Source organism: Pinus tabuliformis, chromosome X (assembly GCF_031772625.1).
Source record: "Pinus tabuliformis cultivar Carrire ecotype Pingquan chromosome X, CPIR1, whole genome shotgun sequence".
NCBI lineage: Eukaryota > Viridiplantae > Streptophyta > Pinopsida > Pinales > Pinaceae > Pinus > Pinus tabuliformis.
In genome coordinates, this window is record NC_142308.1 from 72,272,815 (window position 1) to 72,299,476 (window position 26,662).

A 26,662-nucleotide genomic window follows, 5' to 3' on the forward strand; every position below is an offset into this window, starting at 1 on the left:
ATTTCTTAAAAAAGTAGATTTAGAAGATTGGGAGGATCCTTCTAATACAACACTCCATTGGAGTGCAAAATCAATTGATGTTCTTCTTAGATCCCTTAGGACGATGAGTTTCAATCTGAGTTCATTCAAAGGAATCTCTACATCATAGTGGAACACATTCATAATTCAATTTCTAATTCCAAGAGTAGTTTTTACCTATTAGATTTTTTTTGTTGGAAATCCTTTGGTGAAATCCATTTATATGTATATCTTGAAATGCAATGCTATGTCGTTTTTAAAGTTGCTAACTGAAATTTCCCCAAAATCAATCCAATAATTCATAGAGAGGAAAAACCTCAAAAAGCATGGGTGTATTTGGGATCCTTTCCCATTGAAGAGTGATGAAATATAATCCATCAAAACTGAAAGGAATCCAAACCTTTATGCACAAACCTGGAATTTCCCCAAAACCATGGACTAGAATTGAGAATGGAATCTTGGTCTTCCTCACAACCAAACTTAATAATGAAACAACCATTTATATATGGGTAGATGAAGTCATATTTTTAAATCATTTTCTTCCAAGAGCATGAAATATATTTGTGGACGTTAGAAACTAGGCGCTAGTGTCCATTGAAATGGTAAATCAAGTTTTTAGTGTAGTAAAAGCATGCCTCGTTATTCCATTCTTGCGCCATGTGATTGGATAAGGAAGATTCTTCCAATACAAAAGGAAGGGGAGAAGAGGGGTAAACACATGAAACTTTATAATTACCATCCTTATAAGACATGCCACTCAAAATTGTAGAAGATCCATCCAAAAAAACATTTGGGTGACAGTGCTCCAAAATACCAAAATTTGACTAGCTTCATGCTTGTAGAAGCCAACCCCACCAGTGGAAATACCAAAATTTGACTAGCCTCATGCCAGTAGAAACCAACCCCACCAATTCCATTGAGGAGGCCCAAAAAGAACTTTGAGAATGCAAACAAGTGTAGTGAATAGATAGTGTTATTCCCTAGCTATGGCCAATAAGCATAGAGGAAGGATCACACTCCAACACAACCATATAAAGTGCTCCAATGTTATTTTCATTTTTTTATTATTAAAATGCTAGCTATGGCCACTAGGCATAGAGGAAGGATCACACTCCAACATAACCATATAAAGTGCTCCAAAGTTATTTTCCTTTTTTATTATTATTAAAATGGGTAGGAAAATTTATTGAGGGCATGTAAAATGGTAGTGGGGGATCCAAATATTCACACACCTTCATCCCTACTCCACACTCAAATGATATAGACATGCACTTTCTCATTTATTTCTCAGACCCCCCACCGCAACAAGGCATAAACAACTCCCGTGAGGTGCAGATCCTCATCTTGACCCTCTTTTCCACCTCACAATCATAAAGTTATGCCATCGCACCTCAGACATGCTACACCTTAAAAATAAAGATAAAGATAAAGATGACCCCCTCACACCTACCCTATAATCATAAGCTTCATTCCCTCACACCTACCCCACAATCATAAGCTTCATGCCCTCACACTTGCTACACCTTAAAAATAAAGATAAAAATAAGAACTTAAGGTGTATAATTATAAATAGGTAGAAATCTTCTCTTTAAACATCACACTAATAAGGTAGTAAATAAACCATCCATTTCCTAGAGAGGAAAATAAACATTTTTTTTCAAGGTTAGGTGGTGGGACTACCCATGGGATTTCAACCTAGTGACAATCATATAAATGAGTGCCTTAATAATGCAACCATTCACTAATTTCTCTATGCCCAATAAGTTAAGGACATGTAGATGAGCTTTGATCCATTGTGCATTAGTGAGAAGGTTATTTTTAATATAGTTTGTTTGGTTAACCACATATTGGACAGCTACTTCAAAGTATCCCATAACTTGAAGACTAGGCTTTTATAATAATTAAACCTTGTCTTGAAAACTCTTTACTTTCATCATTACATCTTATTCTTTTGAAATATTTAAATTTTTTTAAAACCTATATATTATCTAATAAAATAATATATAAAAGATATTATTAAAAAAACTATTATTATACCAAACAAATAATATTATTTTATAAAAATACAATTTTATTTAAATTGATTTAAAAGCGATTTTATGTACATTAGTCATGAAATCTTTAAAATTTTATATTATTTATAAAACGCTTAAATATATTTGAAACCGATGTTTAAAATCTAGGTGGTTGTCGTGGCAACAGCGTGATCACATTAGAAACCAACTCACTATGGTCGGATTGTAGCCATAGCGTTGCAACCTCAGAGAAAAAAGTAATTCGTTAACCTATATTACTATTCTCCACATGATGTTGGGTTCATAACAAAGAACTCAATCGCTAATTCTCTATAAATACTTCTTTCGGATCATGACAGATAAATTTATTCCAAAATGTATTCTAAATGTGCTATTAATTTTTTAATATCTTTTTGTTATTCTATTTTTAAAAAAATATATTTTCGTCAAAATTGGATAAGAATGTGTATGAATCATAAATTTAAATTATTAAATTTATATAATTAAAATGTAGATATTTTTAAAATACTAAATATATCTATACATTTAAAAATATAGTTTTAATAAAAAAATTACGCTGTCTTACAAAAAAAAATAACTTACCTATCCCATTATCAAAATTTGAAAAAACAAAAACAACGCGTTATGGAAGATCATGTTGAGATTTTCTGTTTGGAGCAAAATAGGAAAAATCTCAGCTGATGACAACAATAGAAATTCAGTTCCTAGATTAGCTCCAAGTTGTTGGGATGGAGTTAATGCCTCCTATATTTGATGTGAGGGAGTTAATGAGACTGTTAGATTCTCTATGCTATATAACAGGCAATCATTTGGATGGTTTGCTGAGAGGGTGAGAGTTTTATGAGGTTTTCATTATGTAATCTCCAATTTGATTAATAAAATTGCCGATGCCTATGTTGTGTGGACGTAGCCCAGATTGGTTGGGTGAACCACGTTAAAAGCTGTGTTTACTGTGCATGATATTCTGCTGTGTGTTTATTTTTGTTTGCTGTGCCTCTAGATTCCAACAATTGGTATCAGAGCACGTTGGAGGAGCGGACTGCTGGAGGTGGAGCGCAGAGTTTGGATGCTGGTGAGCAGGTCGATTGCTGCCTGGAGGTGATCTAATACCTGGTGCGCTGTGGAGCTGTTCAAACAAGCGTGGAGGCAAGCCATTTGCGGGGAACGTGAATATGTATTTTAAAACAGCGATGGATATTGAAAAGGATTTGATATAACCTGCGTTCCATTTGAAATAACCTGCAATTGTGCGCTAAATAAAGGTATGCGCAGTCAAAAACGTGGATTTATAAAAAAACTGCGTGGATTTATTTAAAAGATAGCGTGGTTATGTTATAGCAATAAAAACTAGCGTGTATATATATATTGAAAAACGGCGAGGATATATATATATATATATTGAAAAAAAAAATAGCGTGGAAATGGATGTATATTATAAACAGCGAATGGGTATGTTTTTCAAACAATGTGAATATATATTAAAACGGTGATATAACACACAGTGATATAAACAGCGGGGGTATGTTTTGTAAAACAACATGAATATCTAATATAAAACAGCGAATTGCGTGGGCGTATTCCAGCTTTGTTTTTTGGTGTACAGAGTACACAGAACCGTAATTGTTTTTCTTTAAAAACTGCAAAGCGAATTTGTAATTGAATGCTGGTGCTTATTACATAAAACCTCCGTGAAGTTTTTTTATGGTTTGTTGTGCGTATTACATAAAACCAGCGCCAGGGATCTGTTCTTGGGGAAGATCAAGAGGCTTCTTGAGCTTTACAAGGATGAGGAAGTGTGTATCACTTTAATGGGCCACAGCCTCGGTGCGGCCCTTGCAATTCTCTGCGAAACCGTAATTAACCCATTGAGTAATTGCTCAGAGGATGCTCAGTTTATATACTGCAATTTTTTTTTTTTCACAGCAATAAGTCAGTTTTTTGTTGTGTAAAAACAAAGGCATAGGCAGTTTGTTTTTTAAATTGCTGGTATTTAAAGTTGGATATTGGAGATTATTGTGTTTTTTTTGTTGATACAAAAATGGCGAAAACTCAAAGTGCCCGTTTTGAAATTGAGAAATTTAATGGCAAGAATAATTTTGAGATCTGGAAGGTGAAGATGCACGATCTGCTGGTTCAACAAGGTGTGGCGAAAGCACTGTTGGGGAAAAACAAAAGGCCTCCTTCCATGACGGAGGATGAATGGGATGAGATGGACGATAGAGCTCTGAGCGCAATTCGGTTATGTCTGGCGGACGATGTTCTGTTCAACATTGTGTCAGAGAAAACCGCCGCAGGCCTGTGGTCGAAGCTTGAGAAGCTCTATATGACGAAATCTTTGACAAATCGGATTCTCCTAAAACGGCAGCTTTACGGTTTGCGGATGAAAGAAGGTACCTCAATTGCTGATCACCTGAATGTTTTTAATACCTTACTGGTGCAATTAGATAGTCTAGATGTGAAATTTGATTCAGAGGATAAGGCAATAACTCTATTATGTTCTTTGCCTGAATCCTGGGATCACTTTGTTACTTCCATAAGCTTTAGTACATCAGAAATTCTTGAGTTTGACGATGTTGTTGGAGCCTTGTTGGCTGAGGAGACGAGGAAGAGGTCGAATGCAGACACCTCTACATCAGAGGTAATGATGGCCAGAGGTCGCTCACGAGAGAGACACTCCGGGGGAAAGCATAGCGACTCTCGCTCAAAATCCAAAGGAAAGAAGCCAAAGGTGAAGTGCTGGCATTGTGGCAAGGCTGAACATCTGAAAAAGGATTGCTGGAAGCGAAAGCAGGCTGCTAAAGAAGGCTCTTCGACAGAAAAGAAGGAAGCCAACACCACAGATACAGGTTCAGTATCAGGTTCAGGTATGAGTGATGAGGTATTGTCTGTTAATGTTTCAAAGCATGATCAACATTGGTTGTTAGATTCCGGGGCATCTAACCACATGTGTATTCATAGAGATTGGTTTAAAACATATAGATCAGTTGATGATGGAGTCGTGTACATGGGTAATGATGTCACGTGCAGTATTGTTGGAATAGGAAGTGTACAACTACAAATGTTTGATGGCACAACCAAAATATTAACTGATGTGAGGCATGTACCAGATTTAAGGAAAAATTTGATTTCATTAGGAGCACTTGATTCAAATGGATATAAAACTGTAATTCAAGGTGGAGTAATGAAAATTTACAAAGGCATCTTACTAGTTATGAAAGCTAAGAAAGTAGGAAATCTATTTCAGTTAGAAGGTAGAACTGGGTCAGATCATGTGTCTGTGTCTGAACATGACAATAGTTCCATTCACTTATGGCATCAAAGATTGGGGCATATGAGTGAAAGAGGATTGAAAATGTTGGCTGACCGAAAGTTACTTCCTAATCTAAGATCTAGAAAATTGGATTTCTGTAAACATTGTCTGTTTGGTAAACAAAGTAAACAAAAGTTTAAAACAGGCAAACATACTAGTAAAGGCATACTTGATTATATCCATTCAGATGTGTGGGATCCAGCTCCTACAGCGTCATATGGTGGTTCGTCTTATTTTGTATCATTCATTGATGACTTTTCTCGGAAAGTATGGGTCTACATGTTGAAAAAGAAGTCTGATGTTTTTACAGTGTTCAAGCAGTTTAGAGCATTGGTAGAAAACAGCACTGGTAGAACTATAAAATGTTTAAGAACTGACAATGGTGGTGAGTTTTCCTCCAAGGAGTTTGAAAGCTATTGCAAGGATGCAGGGATCGAGAGACATAAGACCACGGTTTATACTCCTCAGCAAAATGGAGTTGCTGAACGCATGAACAGAACTCTTCTGGAGAGAGCAAGGAGTATGCTGAGTAACACCGGGTTGCCAAAGGAGTTGTGGACGGAAGCAGTGGCAATAGCTTGTTATGTGATAAACCGATCTCCATCAACGGCCATAGACTGCAAGATTCCGCAAGAGGTATGGAAAGGAAACCCTTGTGACTATTCTAAACTCAGAGTGTTTGGTTGTGATGCATATGCTCTAGTGCCTAAACATCAGCGAACTAAGTTAGATCCAAAGTCTAAAAGGTATATCTTTGTTGGGTATGGTGTCGGAACAAAGGGATATAGATTGTGGGATCCTACTACCCGCAAAATCATCATCAACAGAGATGTAAAGTTTGATGAATCCTCTCTTGTACAGTTAGATGTAAATAGTAGATTGAAACAGGATGATGTATCTGATTTCCAGCATATTTAGTTTGACAACATTTCTAATGATAGTCATAACGACCATAGTTCAGATTCTAGTCATGAACAGGTTTCAGAATCAGATTATGAACAGGGTTCAGATGGAGGACATGAACAGGTCTCAGATGGCGATCATGAAGAAATTCCTACAGTTGATAGACAGCCAATTGTGGAAGCACCAGAAACATTCTTAAGGAGGTCTACAAGGATCAAACGCCCTCCGAGAAGGTATGATGATCATGTTACTTCAGTTGCTTTGATCGCTAATGATGATGAACCTTTGTGTTATCAGGAAGCTGTAGAAGGTTCAAATAGTGACAAATGGAAAGCAGCCATGAAGGAAGAAATGATGGCCTTATGTAAGAATGGCACGTGGGATCTGGTTGAACTTCCCAAAGGCAGGAAAACTGTGGGATGCAAGTGGGTGTTCAAGGTGAAACGGGGTGTGAATGATACGGAAGACAGGTACAAAGCGAGGCTGGTTGCAAAAGGGTTTTCTCAGAAAGCTGGCATAGACTTTCATGAGATATTTTCACCAGTGGTTAAAATTGTTTCAATTAGACTTGTGTTAGCATTAGTGGCTTTGCTTGATTTAGAGTTGCAGCAGTTAGATGTTAAGAATGCATTTCTACATGGTGACTTAGATGAGGAAATATATATGGAACAACCGGAAGGGTTTGTTCACCATCGCAATGAGAAATTTGTCTGCAGGCTCAAGAAGTCATTATATGGCCTGAAGCAGTCGCCTCGGCAGTGGTATAAGAAGTTTGATTCTTTCATGTTGAGTCAGAAATATGTTAGAAGTGAATATGATCATTGTGTTTATTTTAAACAGTTGAATAATGGCATATTCATTATCTTGGTGTTGTATGTTGATGATATGCTTTTAGCAAGCAAAAGCATTGAAGAAATCAACAGGTTGAAGACTCAGATGGCAAGGACGTTTGATATGAAAGATCTAGGAGCGGCAAGACAGATTTTGGGCATGGAGATTTTCAGAGACAGGGGCAATGGTAAGCTGTGGCTATCACAACAGAAGTATGTTGAGAAAATACTTTTGAGGTTTGGTATGAATAATGTGAAGCCTGTGTCAGTCCCTTTAGCTTCCCATTTTAAGCTTTCTTCGAGTTTATGTCCTAATACAGATGAAGAAAAGGATTATATGTCTCGAATTCTGTATGCACAAGTAGTTATTGTATTTCTTACAATAAGAGTAGTGAATTTGTTTGCGGATATGTTCATTCCGATTTTGCAGGTGATTTAGATAAGAGAAGATCAACTTCAGGGTACGTCTTTACTCTTGCAGGTGGAGCTATAAGCTGGATGTCAAAGCTACAGAACATTGTTGCTTTATCCACTACTGAAGCAGAATACATTGCTGCTTCGCATGCTTGCAAAGAGGCGGTTTGGTTGAAAGGTTTGCTTGGTGAGTTTGGTAGGTTACAGGACAACATCAGGTTACTTTGTGATAGTCAAAGTGCAATACATTTGGCTAAGAATCCAGCCTATCATAGTAAATTAAAGCATATTCCAATCAAATATCATTTTGTAAGACAGGTTATCACTGAAAGGGGCGTTTCTCTTGAAAAGGTGCCTACAAAGGAGAACTGTGCAGACATGTTCACGAAATCAGTTTTGTTGGAGAAGCTACGCTGGTGTTTGGCTTCTCTTGGCTTGCAGAAAAGATAAAATAATAATAACAGGGCATCAGGCGAATTGTTGTCAAGGTGGAGATTGTTGAGATTTTCTGTTTGGAGCAAAATAGGAAAAATCTCAGCTGATGACAACAATAGAAATTCAGTTCCTAGATTAGCTCCAGGTTGTTGGGAGGGAGTTAATGCCTCCTATATTTGATGTGAGGGAGTTAATGAGGCTGTTAGATTCTCTATGCTATATAACAGGCAATCATTCGGATGGTTTGCTGAGAGGGTGAGAGTTTTATGAGGTTTTCATTATGTAATCTCCAATTTGATTAATAAAATTGCCGATGCCTATGTTGTGTGGACGTAGCCCAGATTGGTTGGGTGAACCACGTTAAAAGCTGTGTTTACTGTGCATGATATTCTGCTGTGTGTTTATTTTTGTTTGCTGTGCCTCTGGATTCCAACATATCACATTATCACTGAAACTGTAACATCATATTCCATAAAAAGACAAGACGTTACAAAACATAAAATAGTTAGTGTGCCATGGTCGCCATTGCTAAATTAAAAAAAAAACAATTTGTTACAATGAAAACATGCAATGTTCCTAATTCTTAATTGACCTGCCTGCAATTTTCCCGAACTTGTCCGCTGGTGCCAGTGAGAGGAGAAATGTTACCCATATTCACCATGGATGCTGCAAAGTCCGTAAAGAAAGTGTTCTGATTAGCGCTAGTAGGTAAAGAAGGTGTTCTGATTAGCGCTAGTAGGTAGTAACTTGTGAATTTGTAGAGCCTCCGCTAAACAGTTGCTGATCGGAGTGCAGAAGTCCCTTTTGGCTTCCCAAATCAGTGTAGTATATGTTGTCAAATGTGGTAGGAGTGGCCAGATCCAAGGGCGAGAGGGTGTTGTCCCCACCAGCACTTGGGCAGTTTGCCCTCACAGAAGTGGCGAACGAAGCGTGAATGTTGGATTCGTTGAAGATGCGGGCCCTTAATGTGGTGCACCGCGCTTGGCCAATTGTATGAACACCTGTAACATTAATAATATCACCGGATGATAATTATTATTAAATTGGAAAATAGTGCAATATGAGAGCGCAGAATCAATCATTTGATGGCACGGAATTTGGGCAATTCCTATTTCATGGCCTATTGAATACTTAATGCGGCCTGACATGCAGGCCATTTAACTTTCGCCCTCCCTCTCTTAAGGTCCCTCTCGATGGGCGTGCTTTCACTGAAAGGGCGAAAGTTAAATGGCCTGCATGTCAGGCCGCATTAAGTATTCAATAGGCCATGAAATAGGAATTGCCCGGAATTTGTGGCATGAGTAATGGCGTACCCGAGAGTGCAACGAGGTCCTTGGTAGAAAGACTGTGGGCCAGGCCTGGAATTTGACGTCCCACAGGACGTATTTTTTATTTTAGAACGTATTTGACGGCACGGAGAAAATTTTCCACGTCACGTTAGACGCGTGGTATACCTTCCCAACCCGTCGTTTTGACGTTTAATTTCATTTAAAAAACGTAAAAATCTATAATACCTGTAATACCTATCTCTTGGAGTCTGTGACTATTGTACTAGGTTGAGTCATACGGGCTATGGCTTAATTAATCCCTTGTGTGCATACCAGCCTGGAGTATACGATGCGTTCTCCAAATTAATTGTTTTTCCTTTCCGCCGTTCAGCTTTTATCCTCCATTCGGCCACGTTTACTGAAATTAAGTGCTTTAGGTTTCATTACCGTAAAATTCTGCAGTTCTTGTCAAGTCAAGCGTACGAGTTAATCTTATCTGGATTGTGGAGTGTTCTGAAATTCGAAAAAGCTATGAATTTTCATTAATTTCATCGCTTGGTTAAAGGTTTGCGTTTGGGTTGCAACCTGCGGGCCGCGGCCATACATGATACCAGTATATCTCTTCCCGCAGATGGTATTTTTATGTTTGTTTTTGAACTTGCCCACACTACACTATACTGGTTGTGGATGCTCCTGGAGTCCTGAGTTACTATTTTAGATGCGTTGTTTCGATATAGTTGTTGTTTCGATACACTATACTGGTTGTGGATGCTCCTGGAGTCCTGAGTTACTATTTTAGATGCGCTGTTTCGATATAGTTGCTGTTTCGATATAGTTGTTGTTTGGACGCGACCCAGAATCTGCTACCGGTCACTATTTGCAGGTATGTCAATTACTCACTGGCTTTTTTTTATTAGTAGTGCCAAGTGGTATGTTCGAATGTCACAGCGGCGCCATGGATGTTGTCTATGCCCTCAAGAGGCAGGGCAGCCTGGCCAAGCCGCAAAACCCTCTACCGCTTTGGCGGTTAACATTGAACTCATTTGTTTTGTTTCTAGAGTTTAAATCCTGGTTTAATTTTGGGGTAGATATTTATTTTGCCTGTCAAATTTTGGGATAAAGGTGTGTTGTTTGCACTGCATTAATGCAATGAATAGATTGCATTAATCCTTATCTATTTTCTTGCTCCGTTTTTAGCCTGAGTCGATTTCTTACCAGAGCAATGGTTGGATTGAATACGTGCTTGGATTGAATACGTGTTGTTTTGTCTGTCTTTTCGCAATATGAATTGTGAACAAATAACTGAATGGCCAACCCATTGTCTCTGTAATAAATATGTTGAGAAAATTGCTAAATGTTATATATATATATGAAAAGATGAATTCCCTGCACATTAATATTATGTAAGGGAAACCATTAAATCCGGTATCCCACAGAGTTCCTACCAATTGCTCAAAACTCAAGTTCAATATTGTCTGATGTTGCCAGAAGAAATGCAGATGCACGGTATGATCTAGTTGTTGTACAGTGGTTTTAATTTTCCGAACGCCATATATCGATTCCCGACTATTATTTGTCAAGAGTCACGGAAGTGGTGGGATAGTTTGTAATAATTAACCATATTAGCATACGCTGTTTTTATCTGGGAAAACGATTGTAGGGGATGAGTGTCAAACTTGTGTTGAATTTAATTGGAAAGGTATTAGTCAAGTTGGATTAGATTAAGTAGGTGGGTCTATTTGTAAATGAATTCCAAATATCAAAATTTTAGAAGTTAAAATTAGTAATAAAATTTGTTTTCATATTACTTGTATCTTTTTACACTATAAGCATATATTACTTGTATCTTTTTACACTATAAGCATATAAGTAACCTATGAGTAACCATTATTATAAAACGTTAATGGAGCATGAAAAATCTCGTCCTACTCATTATTATAAAACGTTAATGGAGCATGAAAAATCTCGTCCCTTATAACATTGACTTAGGCAGTTCAGCAATGGTTATGTTCGATTTTGATAAAGATATATACTGATGTATACCAATTTATAAACTTGACAGTATAGCCTTGTCGTTTATGCCAGAGAAGTACATGCAGCATAGACGCAGGCATAAATACCTCAAATCTTTTCAACATATATATATATATATATATATATATATATATATATATATATATATATATATATATATATATATATATATATATATATATATATATCTATATATATATATATATATATGTTGAGAATTTGCAACGTGGTTTATATTCATAGATTTCTCCCCTTTTTGAATCTTTTTGAGGTTTTTGGGCTGTTTTGCCCGTGTAGGTTGAAGATAGTAAAAAATAGGTTGACTGTGTTACAGCGCTCACATGCATCCGGATATTGAGTAATTTCTATGCCATTGTTTTTTTTCCTCATTTGAAGGTTGTTATGGTCTGGTGTCTGGAGGGAATTTGCACTATTCATAATTAATTAATCTTTTCTATATCACACAACAGTGCTCATAGTTTAGATTTCGTCGGGGGTCTTTTGGTGGACTTGCAATGGTTGTTTTTTCCTTTGCTGTTGTGATGGTGTATAGTATTTAACAAGTATGATCTGTCTACACTGAATACTCTGGTAATTTTCTCCATTTCTGGGCCGCTGCACTCAACCTGTTTGCTCTATAATTTCCGGCTAACTATTCCGGTTCGGCTATTTACTTTCACATTAAATTGCGGCTATTTACTTTCACATTAAATTGATAGTGCTGGAGTCTCTGTTTGGTTTGTTACATATTTGGGATGCAAATTGTAGCAGGCTGAAGTTCATTTTCAGATATATTTATGTTCTGCGTATTTATTCTACAATGTTGTCCATTGTTATATTCATTTTTTATTTAATGAATTTTAGTTTATATATATATATATATATATATATATATATATATATATATATATATATATTTTATACAGGTGGTCACAAACCTACTAATGTCTCAAAAGAGAAAGGTACAAGTTACAATTGGGGAAATGTATGGATGGACAAAAGGGAAAACTTCTGAGACTCAACAGAATTCAAAAACACTTGAAGAAACCCATAATGCTCAGGTGGAACAACAATTACATGAAATTTTTGGAAGTTCTTCTGAACATGATGTAGATGAAGAAACAAATGAATTTGAAGAAGAGGTTGGTGATAATTCAGAAATGAAAGTGCAAACAAAAAGACAATTTCGCATGGAATGGTTAAATAAGTTTGTTTGGTTGAATTATGTGAGGTTTGATGATAAAATAACTATGAAGTGTAACTATTGTGAGAAGTATAGGATGAATGGACCATGGGGTTTAGGGAATGGTTGCACCACATTACAACATGATGCTCTTGTTACTCATGAAAAATCACAGGCGCATAAAGATGCTAAGGAAAGATGGATTAATGCATTAGAGGGAAAGATGAAACCAATTCCAGATCATATTAGACAGATGAGAGATGCCAATAAAGAAAGAGTGATTTCTACAATGAAAATATCATATTTCACTTGTCAAGAAGATTTATCTCTATCAAAGTATGAGAAGCTTTGCAAATTTGTAATGGATGCAAAAACTCCAAATATGCCAAAGTCTCAAGAGTACTCTTCATACACTAATCTTAAGTCTGCAAATGATTTTATATATTGCATATCAAAACATCTTGAACAGATTCAGATAAAAAATATGTTGGAAAGTCCTTTCTTCTCATTGATGGTTGATGAAAGGACTAATCGAACCTTAGAGCAACACCTTGTTATTTATGCAACATATTTAGACTCAAAGGGTCTCGGGCCACCTATCTCGCAGTTTATGAAGCTCAAAGATGTAGTAGATGGAAAAGGAAAAACAATATATGATAGTGTCAATCAATTAATAGATGTCAGAGGCCTTCAATATAAATATTTGATAGTTGTTTCTACAGATGGAGCTTCAGCAATGATTGGACATGAAAATGGCTTTGTTTCATTTTTGAAAAAGAACAATCCAAACCTTATTACAGTTCATTGTGTGGCTCATTGTGAGTCTTTAGCAGCAACAGATGCTTCTAAGAAATTCCCTGAGTTATTATTTGTTGAAAAAATTGCAAACAAAGTGTATTCATGGGTTCAAAACTCTCCAAAGAGAAATAGCGAACTTAATGATTTGCTTAGAGTCATGCAAATTGATGTTCTTGATGTTCTACAAATACATTCAGTGAGATGGTTATCCAGGGGGGAAGTTATTATAAGGCTTGTGAAGCTTATGCCAGCAATTTTAACTTTGTGGAAAAATGAAAAAAAAACTTCATCTTAGTATGATAAGACAAGAATATATTTTGTCCAGTTTTGTTTACATATGCTTGCTGATGTGCTAGGGGAATTGAACAAGTTGAATTTGACTTTTCAAGAAGAAAATGTAGACATTACAACTATTGGGTTGGCTCTTGAAGTAACTATAAGCACATTATCTAGATGGTTTTTGAGAAAAGAGACATTTGCAGAAGGCACAACTTATCTTTCAAAGTTTTTAAATGATTCTCAAAATGGATATATTGATATTAAAGATGAAGGGAAAGTTGTAGATAGACATGAGTTACAATACATCTCTATCTCAGCCATGGATATTGAATCCAATGAAGCGAGGAAACAATCTATGAAACCTTGTATTGAAGGTACACAAGAGAGTTGTCAGCAACTCACTGAAGGTTATATAGAGACTCTGATAGACTCTTTGAATGAAAGATTTCCAGACCTTCATCTTTTTAATGCAGCGAAATTGTTCAGCCCTTGTTATTATTCAGAAGAGCGTCGTAGTCGTGAGAAAAATTCAGAGCGTTGGTTGTTAAAGCTTTTTCAACATTTGCAACATACGGTATCCAGTGATGTTGGATTTGTAGCTTTATTTCATGTTAAGGCTTGTAAAAGAGAGTTGCACCCTTTTGTTGATTCATTAAATCTGGCTTGTGAGGGGTTTTCTATGAAAGAAGCATGGAAAGTCTTTCGTAACACAAAACAATGGCACAAAACCTATCCTAATATGATGAAATTATGGCAAGCTGTCCTCACTATTCCTGCAAGTACAGTGGATTGTGAAAGGGGATTTTCTAAGCAAAACATCATCAAGGACATTAGAAAATGGAGGCTTGGGTTGGATACACTAGATGCTCTAATGAGAGTATCTTTGAATGGACCTGAATCATCTAATGTTGATTGGCATGCAGTATATGAGATATGGATAGATACAAAGTCAAGAAGGATTCTTGAGCTTTAAATTCTTCTAGTTTATGTTTAATAGAGGATCTATGTATTGAGATATTCCTATTGATAAAAAAATTTGTAGTTTCTCCAGAAAGTTTGACTTTTAATGAAATATAATCACTGTTTATTATTACACAACTTTTCTGTATTTTCTCTAGATTATTTATTTATAGTCCACGATTTATTTATAATCCATGGATTGTAAGTTTTTTGCAAAAATTTTATAAATCTGAGTTATAAATCTGATAGAGTACAAATCTGCAATTTCAATCTAACAAGAATCATTATAAATAACAGTGATTATCAGCCATCATTATCAGCCTCCATTTCATGACTTATTTTTTGTGGAATCAATTTACAAAAATTGTTAAAATAGCGTTTTCCATGACACTCACATATTTAGTTAAAACGTAAAATGAAAGGTAAAAAAAATACAAAAACGTCGTCAAATTTTAATTTGACAGGCAAAAAGAATTTGAAATTCCAGGCCTGCCGTGGGCTGTAAAATCTGAAATGAGGGCGCTCAGATTGGAAGCCGGAGACGGAATATTGTTGTTTGTTGCACTTAAACTCGTAGTCGTAGAGTCTCGCCTTCCCAGAAGTACCATCCATGTTGGACCTCCCAGCTGCAGCCACTAATGGTATTTCCTTCCAATTCCTCCAAGAAAAGGCAAAGATGTATTTACAAATAGCTAAATAAACGGAGAAGAAAAAGGAGCAATTAATACTTGGACGACTGAGTCGCGAGCAGCGATGGCAAGAATGTGGGCGCATGACACGGTACCACTGCAGGCTGCTTCAACTTGAGTTTGGGAGTGCTGTCTTTTCTCCAGTAAACGTCGAGTTGTCGTCCAACAGTATGGACCCATCGCAGCCCTGCACCAAGCCAAAAGAAAAATTCAACATCAAGCAAAAGAGGGGAGACGATTTAAGCGCAGAAAGTTGCTATATTCTGATCAGCCAAATGATATCAATAGGTACCATTGCCACGTTGGGGTCAATAGGTACCATTGCCAATTCATTTGTTGAATTCAATGGTAGGATTTATTTGTCCCGATTTGAATTTTCAAAAACAAGAGCTGCTTTTGAACTCTCCTATTTTGTGAAAGAGCCTCTGGGTCAATAGGTGTAAATTCATTTGTTGATGTCAATGGTAGGGACTTTTTGTCCGGATTTGAACTTTCAAAAACATGAGTTCCTTTTGAACCCTTTATCTTATTTTCTCAAAGAGCCTCATATTTATGTTGATGTAATGCCTGGTTCTCTTGTATTTTAGTGTCAGTATGCTCATGAAAAATGGCTCCACATTGACTTTGTGCGGCAACTTTTGCTTGACTCGGAGGTACCTCCATAGTTTATTCTTGTTCTTCTGACATGTGGAGATTTGAGGTCAACCTTTTGATTTGTGTACCTATTTTTTTTTTTTTTTTATTTGGGATTGTTTTTTCTTGTGGACATAAGTTCTACAAATGTCATGTTTCAAAACATGTTCAATCTCTGAATGTTGTGTTCTCATAGTCTAATACTTTGGTCCAATGAACGTTTTTGTGTTTCATTTCAATGTTATTAGGTAAGGCTTTGTTGAGTTTGTCTCTACACAGATTTCGGTAAAGAAAAATAAACTTTTCTCTGATCTTTCAAGGTCCATCCTTTTGCATTTTCCTAGAGCGTTTCCAATTTACTCTAGGACTTTATGGTTCCAAAATGGGATTATGGAGTCTCACCCAAATTGGCATTGTTGAGATCATCATGTTTGCGGTATCAAACACTGGGAACTATGGGGTGATGAAGAACCCAACTCTACCCCTAAAACAATGTTGTCATTCATAACATTCTCCAAATGTTGTGTTGTCATTCATAATATTCTCCAAATATTTTTGTGTATCAAATTGAACAATAAAAAATCCTTTGGAACATAAATACATGTGACAATTCGGGGTCCATGAAAAAATACCCATTGATGTGGAGCATCTTATCTAAGCCAAAATCCATTGAACCTGCATATAACAACTTTGAATTGGATCGTAGAATAAGCTGATTTTATCTCTGAATGATTCAGTTCCAAACATAATTACCAATAAAACAAGAAAATTACAGATTACCCATTTTTTAAGGTAGCAAAAAAATCACCCGATTTTTAAAAATGGCTATTCAAAATACACCTTTTTTTGTTTCGGATTATATTTTTGGCACTTCAAATTTTCTTATGTATCAATGTAATGTTAATGAATTTCGTGCTTATTCTGAAAAATGTTGATGTAGCATCAACCCCTTTTTGCTCCATGCCTTATTTTTGACACTTCAAATTTTCTAATTAATTAAGTGTGAATAATGTTTTTAAATGTTGATTATTTTACTATTTTTCAAGTTGTCTTATTAGTCTTCTTGTTTTTCGTCCTAAGATGTTTTTTTAAGGGTTTCAAACATGTGCATTTTTGTTTTTCGTTGCAATGTTTTTTTATAAAGAAAGTTTTAATTTGTTTTGCAAAGTTTAAAAAGAATAATAACATTAATATTTTGAAATTAAGATTTTTTATATATTTATATATCGTTAGTTAATACTTCAATACACATAAAATAATTCTCACTAAAAAATAACAATTTTAAACACAAGACAAAAAATACACATTTTGCATATAGATATAATTAGAAAAAATATGTATTTATAGACCTTTTAGCTAAAAAACAACATATTAAATAAAATATTATTATGAAAAATTTGAATAATAAATTCAAAAAATAACAAATTTTATGAAATTTTTATGAATTTTATATTCTTTTTTTTGCTAAGGCAAATGTCAATCCTTCTTTTGCATTAACTGATCAAATAGTTTACAATATGAACAGAAAACTCCCCTCCGCCGAGGAGACGAGAAAACTTAGAGACAGCCCAAAGGGCTAACCATAAAGCTGAATAGAGAAAAACAAAAAAACCTGGCGGAAGATCCCATTACTCTGGGCCGTACAATCCGCAATCACACCGACGGATGAGGTTGACCACGCGCTGACAAGACATTCGTATTTTGGCGGGACCAAACCTCCAAGCTGCAGGGAAAAGCAAGACCGTTGATTAACCTCAGTTGCATCCTACGGTGGAGATTATATCGCACCGAACAACAAGACCACACGATAGTGAGCGGGGAAGGGCGGTTTCCCAAACCCCCTCCCTGCCACGTGTAGGCATCTGAATAAGATCGCTTCGAAAAAGCAAAAACCGCTTCCCGAGAGAAGGTGGTAAGATCAAGAGAAAACCACCAGTGAAGCGGTTTATCCCTCCAAACCCCAAAAATCCCATCAATCTGGGTCATACAATCTGCAATCACACCGACGGACGAGGTTGACGGACGAGGTTGACCACGCGCTGACAAGACATTCGTATTTCAGCGGGACCAAAACTCCAAGCTGCAAGGAAAAGCTAGACCGTTGATTAACCTTAGCTGCATCCTACGGTGGAGATTATATCACACCGAACAAAAAGACCACGCGATAGTGAGTGGGGAAGGGCGGTTTCCCAAACCCCCTCCCTTCCACGTGTAGGCATCAGAATATGATCGCTCTGAAAAAGAAAAAATCGCTTCTCGAGAGAAGGCGGTGTGATCAGGAGAAAACCACCAGTGAAGCGGTTTATCCCTCCAAACCCCAAAAAAATGGATAATCCCTGCTGCCGGGAGAACTGGGATACCTTCCTCGCTCACTGAATCACCACTCCTGAACTTGGAATCTAGAAAGGAAAAGGAGCGCTCCCATGAAAAACGAATAGTGGTTACCATTACACTCACTCTTAAGAGCATTGGAATCCGTCTCGCTGTCTTCAATTAATCATTTTCAACCCCGCGAGCCCAATAATCATAAATTTCCTTGTCCTCTGCGGCTTGAGCCTCACAGATGGCTTTTAGCCTGCTAGGAGGCATTTCCTGCCATTTCATGTTTATTCTGCACTCTATATTAATTACTCCTTGGTTGGCCAGTAGATCTGCAAGTTTATTGGCCTTCCTTCGAACATGATTGAAGCTAACCGTTCGAAGGCATTGGAGATGTTTATGGATTCTCTAGTAAACTTGTATGAGTCTCCACTGTTTTGAGACCCTTTCAGGCACTGTTCCATAGCTGATTTTCTTGACTGCATTTATAGAAATCTCGAAGTCTGCTTCTATGAGAACATTGTAGCTGTGATTGAGTTTAAGCAGCTCCAGACATTGTTCCAACGCCATTAATTCAGCCATGTTGTTGGTGGCTTTGCCTAAATGGCAGTGGAAAGTGAAAATTATTTTTCCTTCTTCATCTCTTAACACACCTCCATAACCCACAATTCCTGGGTTGCTTTTTGAAGCCCCATCAATGTTGCATTTCAGATAACCTTTTGGTGGAGGATGCCAGAATTCCTTTTCCCTTTCCAACACTCTTACTTTTTTGCTAAGACCCTGGAGAATAATCTCATGCATTCCCAGTTGCTTGAGAGTTCTCAAATTGCACACGGTGGGAGGATTCGAGGGGTAACTGTGCACAGTGGTGGAGACGGTCTCCTTAATCTGCTTTAAGATCAATTCCAACAGGCAAATGGCAGTAGTTTTTTCATCCTTGAAAATTCTTTTATTCCTTTCCTTCCAAACATTCCAGATAATGAAGCTTGGTGTCAAGGTCCAGGCCATATTAAGGATATCATTCTCTGAAAAGTTTTTTCTCCACTTGTTCAGGGTATTACTGATGCTACCTTTTTCTCTATCTGTCTGTTGAAAAATGATGTTGAAAGAATCCCACAACCAGTTGATATAGGAACAGTTGTTGAGAATGTGCTCTATTGTTTCCTCTTGAGCCTCACATAATGTACATCTAGAGGGCCCCATAACCCCCCTCTTCTGAATGTTATCCCAAGTTAATAATTTCTTGTGATGAACTAACCACATAAACAGTTTGATCTTCATCCATCCTTGGTGACTCCAAAGTTTTTTCCAGGACTTTGCCAAAACATAGGGATCTATGTTAAGGGTAATTCTTTTTGCTTCATGGATGTTAAAGATGCCTTCTTTGTTTTGTCCCCATCTTAACTGATCCTGCCCGTCTGTGACCAAGATCTTTCTCTGTTCTAAAATTTTCATAAGTTCTTTTGTTTTTGCCTTTATGGGGCCTTCCCCACTGCATTCTATTTTCCTCCAGCTTCTCCATTTCTTAGTATCATGAGGAAGATTCCAGAAATCCCTGACTTTAATTAGTCCTTGGGAATTAGTTTCATGTGTGATGCTCATAAAGTCCTCCCTTAACAACATTGGTTCTTGTTGCCATTTATCTTCCCAGAAGAAAGCTTGTTCACCAGCTCTGATTTCCCAGAAGCTAGTGTTCTGAACTAGGCTTTTGTTGTCCCAGGCTTTATTCCAGATGTGAGAGCCTTTTATGTTCCCTGACATTCTAATGAGATCACTTGTTTGCCAGGAGTTGGCATATTTTTCTTTCCAGGTTTTAGCCCATTGTGCCTCTGGTTCTTTAACCCATCTCCACCAGAGTTTGGCTCCTAGAACATTACTTAGAATCTCCTGATCATCTAAGCCTAGGCCTCCATGACTTTTGGGTTTACAGATTTTATCCCAAGAAACGAGGGCCCATTTCTTTTTTGTCTCCTCCTTGCCCCATAGAAAGTCTCTCTGAATGTTCCTGAGTTGCTGTAAAACCCCTTTGGGAGCTGGCAGGGTTGATAGAAAGAAAATAGGGATGGATTGCAGAACTGCCTTCATTAAAATCAATCTGCCAGCCAGGTTCAGCGCTCTAAAAGTCCATCTTTTGATCTTGTCTTGCATTTTGTTGAGCACCGGTTCCGAGATACTTTTGTGCATTGGTTTATCTGTGAGGGGGATGCCCAGATATTTAGACGGTAGGACCTTCCTTTGGAAGCCCAGAATTCTGGAGATGTGCCTTTGAATAGCAATGTTAGTGTTAAAGAAAAAAAAATTGATTTGGAGAGATTAACTTCCATACCTGAGGCCAAGGTGAAGTCATTTAAGATTTTTTTGTACTCTGTAGCTTCCTTGACTATGGGGATACCCTGCAGCATGGTGTCATCCACAAATTGTTGATGAGTCAAGGCTTGGCCATTCTCTGTTAATTGAAGGCCCTTGATCTTTCCTAAAACTTTTGCAGTTTTAATAGTTCGGCCCAATCCTTCCATCATGAGGATGAAAAGAAAGGGAGAGAGTGGATCTCCCTGTCTAAGGCCTCTGGAAGGAGTGAAGATTTCCGAGGGCGTGCCATTCACCAGAATTGAAAAGTTGGGAGAGGTAACCATAGCCATAACCCATCTGATCCAGTCATGATCAAACCCAAACGCAGAAAGGACCTTTTTGATGTAAATCCAGTTCACCTTGTCATACGCTTTTGCAATGTCTAATTGCATGATCATACCTGCCTGCTTTTTGCTAGTGAGAGAGTGAACGACCTTGTGGGCCTGAATAATATTATCTAGGATTTGCCTTCCTTCCACATAACCAGAATATTCCCCAGAAATCAATGAAGGCAGAAGAGGTTTGAGTCTGTTGGCTAGGATCTTAGAAATGATTTTGTAAACAACATTGCATAAAGCAATGGGTTTGAACTTATCAGGAGTTAGGGCTGAGTCATGTTTGGGGATCAGGGAGATGAAAGAGGTGTTGAGGGCTTTCAGAATGGATCTGCTTCTTCTGGATTCCTCAACCACATCCAAAATATCCTGTTTGACAATTTTCCAGCAGGGTTTGAAAAAGTCCATGTTAAAACCATCTGGACCTGGAGCTTTGCCATTCTGCATCTCTTTGATCACCATACTAACCTCTGCTTCAGAGACTGGTTTGTTCAGGTTAAAGTTATCTTCTCTAGACACCATCCGTGGAATATTCTTTATAATTTCCTTGATGTGATGGTCTCTGTTTAGATTGTTTTCATTTGTGATACCTCTGAAATGTTGAACCATCACAGCTTTGATATTCTTGTGAGTGGTCTGAAGCTCCCCATCTTCATTCAATATTGAGGAGATTCTATTGTGCGTTCTATTGGCTATGGTGGAACGGTGGAAAAACCTAGTGTTCCATTCACCTTCTTTGAGCCATTGAACTCTGGACTTTTGTCTCCAAAAAACTTCCTCCTGTTTGCATAAATTCTCCCAATCAAGGTTGAGTTTTTCAGCTTGCTCACTTTTGGATTTATCAAAACCTTCTACGATCATTGCTTGGTTTAGAACCTGCATTTTGATCTCTACTGATTTTTTGTTTGCAAAAATATTACCAAAATCCTTCTTGTTCCATTCTTTGAGTTTGGTTTTTATGTGCTTTAGTCTTTTGTGGAGGAGAAACATTTTGGAGCCTTGAATCTAAAGATCTTCGGACCACCATTCCTCAATATTGCTGATAAAATCTGGGTGGGAGAGCCAGATATTTTCAAATCTGAAGGGTCTGTTCTTGGGAGCATCAATTCCCTTGATTTCTAATTGAATCGGCCAGTGATCAGAGCCTCCGAATGGGAGAACACTTGCAGCTATTTCTGAATTTGTGAGCATCAACTTCTCAGAGATCAAAAATCTGTCTAACTTAGAGGCAACCTGAGCATCACCTCCTCTTTTGTTGTTCCAAGTAAAAAGACTATTTTGCATTTCAGAGTCAACCATCTTCATGTCTTCTGTGAAATAATTGAACCCTAATGTATCTCTATTAAGGATTCTGGTGCCTCCTTTTTTTTCTTCTTTTTTTTTTCCGAAAGAGATTTAATCATATTAAAGTCTCCTCCAATGACCCAAGGGATTTCTTTATGTCTGCTTCTGAGATCTACCAGGGAGTTCAGAAATCTAAGCTTCTCATCTATTCTCTGAGGACCATAGACATTTGTAACCAGGAAGGTCTCAGACATCCCCATTGGCTGAATGATAGCTGATAAGTAATTTCTCGTTGCCTCTGCATCTACAATAGTGACTTTTTGGGGGTTCCAGAGAGTAAGAATGCCCCCCGCTGTGTTTTCTGCTTTAACTTCTAGAAACTCAAATTTACTGAGCCATTTGCTATGAATTTGTTTTATTTTCTGAATGGAGCATTTTGTTTCTTGAATGAAGATTATGTCCGGCATTGCTAGTTTCATTCTGTTACTTAGCATTCTCTGTTTTCTTTTACTACCTAGACCTCTGATATTCCATGAGATGAACTTCATAATTAAAGATTTGTAAAGGAGTAGCTGGTTAGATCTTTCATCTTACCTGAGTCTATCATTAGCTTTCCACACTCCATCAGGAGCTCATTTTGCTTTTTTCTGCCTCTCTTCTTTCCTGGATTTCTAGTGGCTAATCCTGGATTTAACTTCAATGTTTTCACCCCTCTGTGCTCCTGTTTATGGATGTTCTTGCCTTTCTCCTGCCTTTGTTCCTGAGTTTTCCATAAAAACAACTGTTGTATTCTGTTGCATTCATCTTGGGGCAGAGAATCTAGTCCTCCTTTGGTGCCTTGCATCAGGAATCCTTCCAGATCCAAGTTTTCCTTGTCAATGATTTCTTATAGTTCATGCTCTTCCAGCTCTGTTTCACTTTGAGTCATTTCTTGGTCCATTTCAATTTCCGTTTCACTTCTCATTGCTTCTTTTAGAGAGTCAATGCCCGGAGAGAGATTTAAGTCCTCTGTCTTTTCTTTTTCTTTAGCATCTTCCTCCAGATCTTGATCTTCTCTTGTGATTTCTTCAGTCCCTTCTAGCACTTTAAAATTATTCTGACTGCCTTTTTGCCCCTCTGTGTGTTGTTTTTTTGATCCCTTTTTTCCTCCTCTTCCTCTACTGGCCACTTTCTGAAAGCTTTCGGTGTCCTTCGATGTATTAAGTTTTTCTTTGTTATCCTCTTTGCTGAGAGGACAGTCTCTTAACAAATGCCCATGTTCGTGGCATCTTCGGCATCTGAAGGGTATATGCTCATAGTCAACCGCCTGCACCCACTCTTCATCCAAAACCTCCAGTATAACTTCATCCGGAAGTGCACCTGATAGATCCATTTCCACACAGATTCTAGCAAAGGAGGTATATTTTCCCCTTCTTGTGGCTTCAGAAGCTTTGATATAGCATCCTAGTTTATTACCAATGGCAGCCAATGATTCAGTTTGCCAATAATCCAGAGGTAGAGAGTAGAGCCTTACCCACACAGGAACCGAGGAGAAAGTCTCCCTCTCTGGGACAAAGTTCATTTTCCAAGGTCTCATATAGAGACCTGCTGCAGCAAAAAAATAGGGTCCTCCTTCGAATATTCTATCTTTGTCTTTGATGTTGGAGAACACTACTGTGAAGAATCCTTTCGACCCCAGATGTAGGTCAATGCTTCCTTTGGGCTTCCAATGATACTTGATCCATGTCTATAAAGCCTTTTTAGTGGGCCATAGTCCCATGAATTTACAGATTATGGCGTAGGTTCCCATATGTTCCCTATGCTCCTGCAGAGCAGGATCATTTAATATTACTCAGGGAGTGATTTCTGCTTTTGGTTTGTAAGGTCCTTTTAGTTTTTTGTCTCTTGAACCCATACTTTTGTCTTCTTCCTCTTTGTCCTTTGTGTTGTTGTTTTCTTTTGTTCTGGTCCCATCTGTTTCCTTTTCATTGTCTCTAAATCTGTAGTTCATATCGCTTTTACTGTTTCCAGTGGGCCCCTTACTTCCGCTGGCTACTACATCTTTGTAGGAGGGAGCTGAGCTCCCTCCCCTGCCGCTCTCCATACGAATCGAACTCCGCTTGCTGAGTAACCCTGGTCGTCGCGTTTCTTCTGCTCCCCTCCTTCTTTCCGCCCAGTATATTATGAATTTTATATTCAAGGATGATGATATTTTAAATATTTTTTCCAAAAAAATGATTCAAATGAGATTTAAAAAAAAATAAAAAAATTGAAACACAAAAAAATATAGTTAAATTAAAAAAATTAAAAGTGAAAATAACAAAAAAAAATCAAAATAATTATAAAAAAAAACTATATAATTAAAATATAATAATTAAAAAAATTGGCCATAAGGCTTTAGATTGACAGTGAATGGGTGCACTGTTAAAGCACTCCTTGCGACAGGTCATTGGTTCAAATCCCTTGTGGGTGCTTACCTACCAAAAAAAGAAAAATATAATAATTAAATACTATTGGAAACCGAAAAAAAAAAAAAAAAAAAAAAAAAAATAAATAAATAAATAAATAAATAAATAAATAAATAAATAAATTATTAAAAAAAAAAAAAAAAAAAAAAAATAAATCATTGAAAGACAAAATTTTAAAAAAATAAAAATAATAATTATAAAAAACATTAAAAAAATAATAATTATTAAAAAAAAAAACATTAAAAAAAAAACAAAATTAAAACAAAAGAAAAATCATAAAAAAACAAAATTAAAAATAAATAAATAAATAAAGAAACAAAAAAAAACATATTTAAAAAAGCAAATTAAAAGTTAGAAAAAAAATAAAATAAAATTAATAATTAAATAAGCAACATAAAAAATTAAAATAAAATAAATAAAACAATAATTAAAATATATAAAAAAAAATTAAACTTTTAAAAATAAAAATAAAAAACATTAAAAAATTTAAATTTATACAAAAAAAAAAATCAAAATAGGGCGGGCCCGGGCCTGGGCTTTTGGGGAGTTGTGGGGAGCTCCTCGACAACCTAGGCCCTAGCCCAGCAGCCCCCTGGGTGGCAGGTCGATTCCCACTGTGGTGGGGGATGGGGGGGCGAGGGAGGTTGCATGGAACCCTCCACTGCCAACCCAGGCCCCAACCCAACATCCCTTGGGGGGTAGGCCGATTTTGGGAATTAGCCTGTGGCTTGGGTGGGCGAGGAAGGGTTGCGTGTAACCTCCCACGCCCGCCCAGACCCAATGCCAATGACCCTGAAATAGGCATGTAGCCCAGGGGCCACTGACCTGAAGCCTAGGCAGTCTATAGATAACAATTTACGAGAGTACGTAAATATAAAATACACAAGCAATTTTGCACTAGACAGGGATGCTATTTTTCTATTATAGAAACTCACAAAAAATTATAAGTGATTTTTGAAGAGGCCCTCCTCTCCTTATATAGAGAAGTTAACAAAAAATTTGGATTCCATCTATCATTATCAGATCTTAAAAGCTAGATCCGATATCTATACTTTTGTACTAGGAATATTGAGCACGAAAGCATGCATGATTATACTTAAAGTTTTGTACAAAGAGGATGTTCATTCATGGAGAACCCTCGAAAGCCAGAAAAGTTTTTGAATTATTGTCCTGAGGATTTAATGAATAAGATACTTTAGGACTTCTTTCAGAATCATAATCTGAATCATTAAAACTTCCATATGATCTGAAGCGTGCAGTCCAAATTGATGACATGTGTGATTTTATTTAACCAAGGAGGTTCATGACCAAAACAAGCAAAGAAAGGTGAAAATGACATGTGAGGGTATAACTTATCTGGAGGAATTCCAACTTCTCCAAAATACTCAATACTAATTGTCAAGTTATGGTGAAATGGAGAATTGTTATCATGATCGGTTTCTATTGTTGTGCCTCTATACAGAAGATTGAAAACAAAAATATCATATTTGAGAGCTCCTTTCTCCATTTCTTTCTGTAAGACAAATAATGTTCTGTATGGAATTTTGCTATCAAAATACTCTATTCTTGGGACATATGAAACCATTAGTACATCCATCCATTTTCTTTAGTGTCAAAACAAAGACATCATATCCTCACAATGCATAATGACAGACTCTACCAAATGCTTTGGCATACTCGTGAATACCATAATATTCAATTCAACTAAGATTTGGATAAAATGTATAAACCAACCTGAAATATTGATCTCTCGGCTGAACAAAATAAACATGATCATTATGTATAATATTAAAATTAATATTGTAATCAGGTATGCCTTTGAATGAGTTAAACCATTTTTCTAATATGAGTCTTTGAATTTCACTGGTAGAGACTTAATTTTTTCTGAAAAAAAAATCCCAACAAGAATTGTAATGGCATGATGAACATAATGCCACTTGGAATTTTCTTTTGGAGCTTTCTCCCTTTTCAAATTTCTTAATTGAAATTATCCTTGTTTCTTAAGCCCCCTCTCTAGTTAACATTTCAACAAGGTAATTTTCTTTGCCTACTTTATAGATGATATCAAATTCAAGCCCTTCTAACCAGAGTGCCCTTCTAAGAACTCGGGAGTTTCCTTGCTCTAACAATATTTTGTT

The 26,662-nt window shown here is 36.9% G+C and overlaps 1 pseudogene; it reads right to left on the reverse strand.

Annotated features, from left to right (window-relative positions):
• Positions 1 to 8,306: 8,306 nt before the first annotated feature.
• Positions 8,307 to 15,479, reverse strand: LOC149138395 (peroxidase 4-like; annotated as a pseudogene).
• Between the last annotated feature and the right edge of the window lie 11,183 nt (positions 15,480 to 26,662).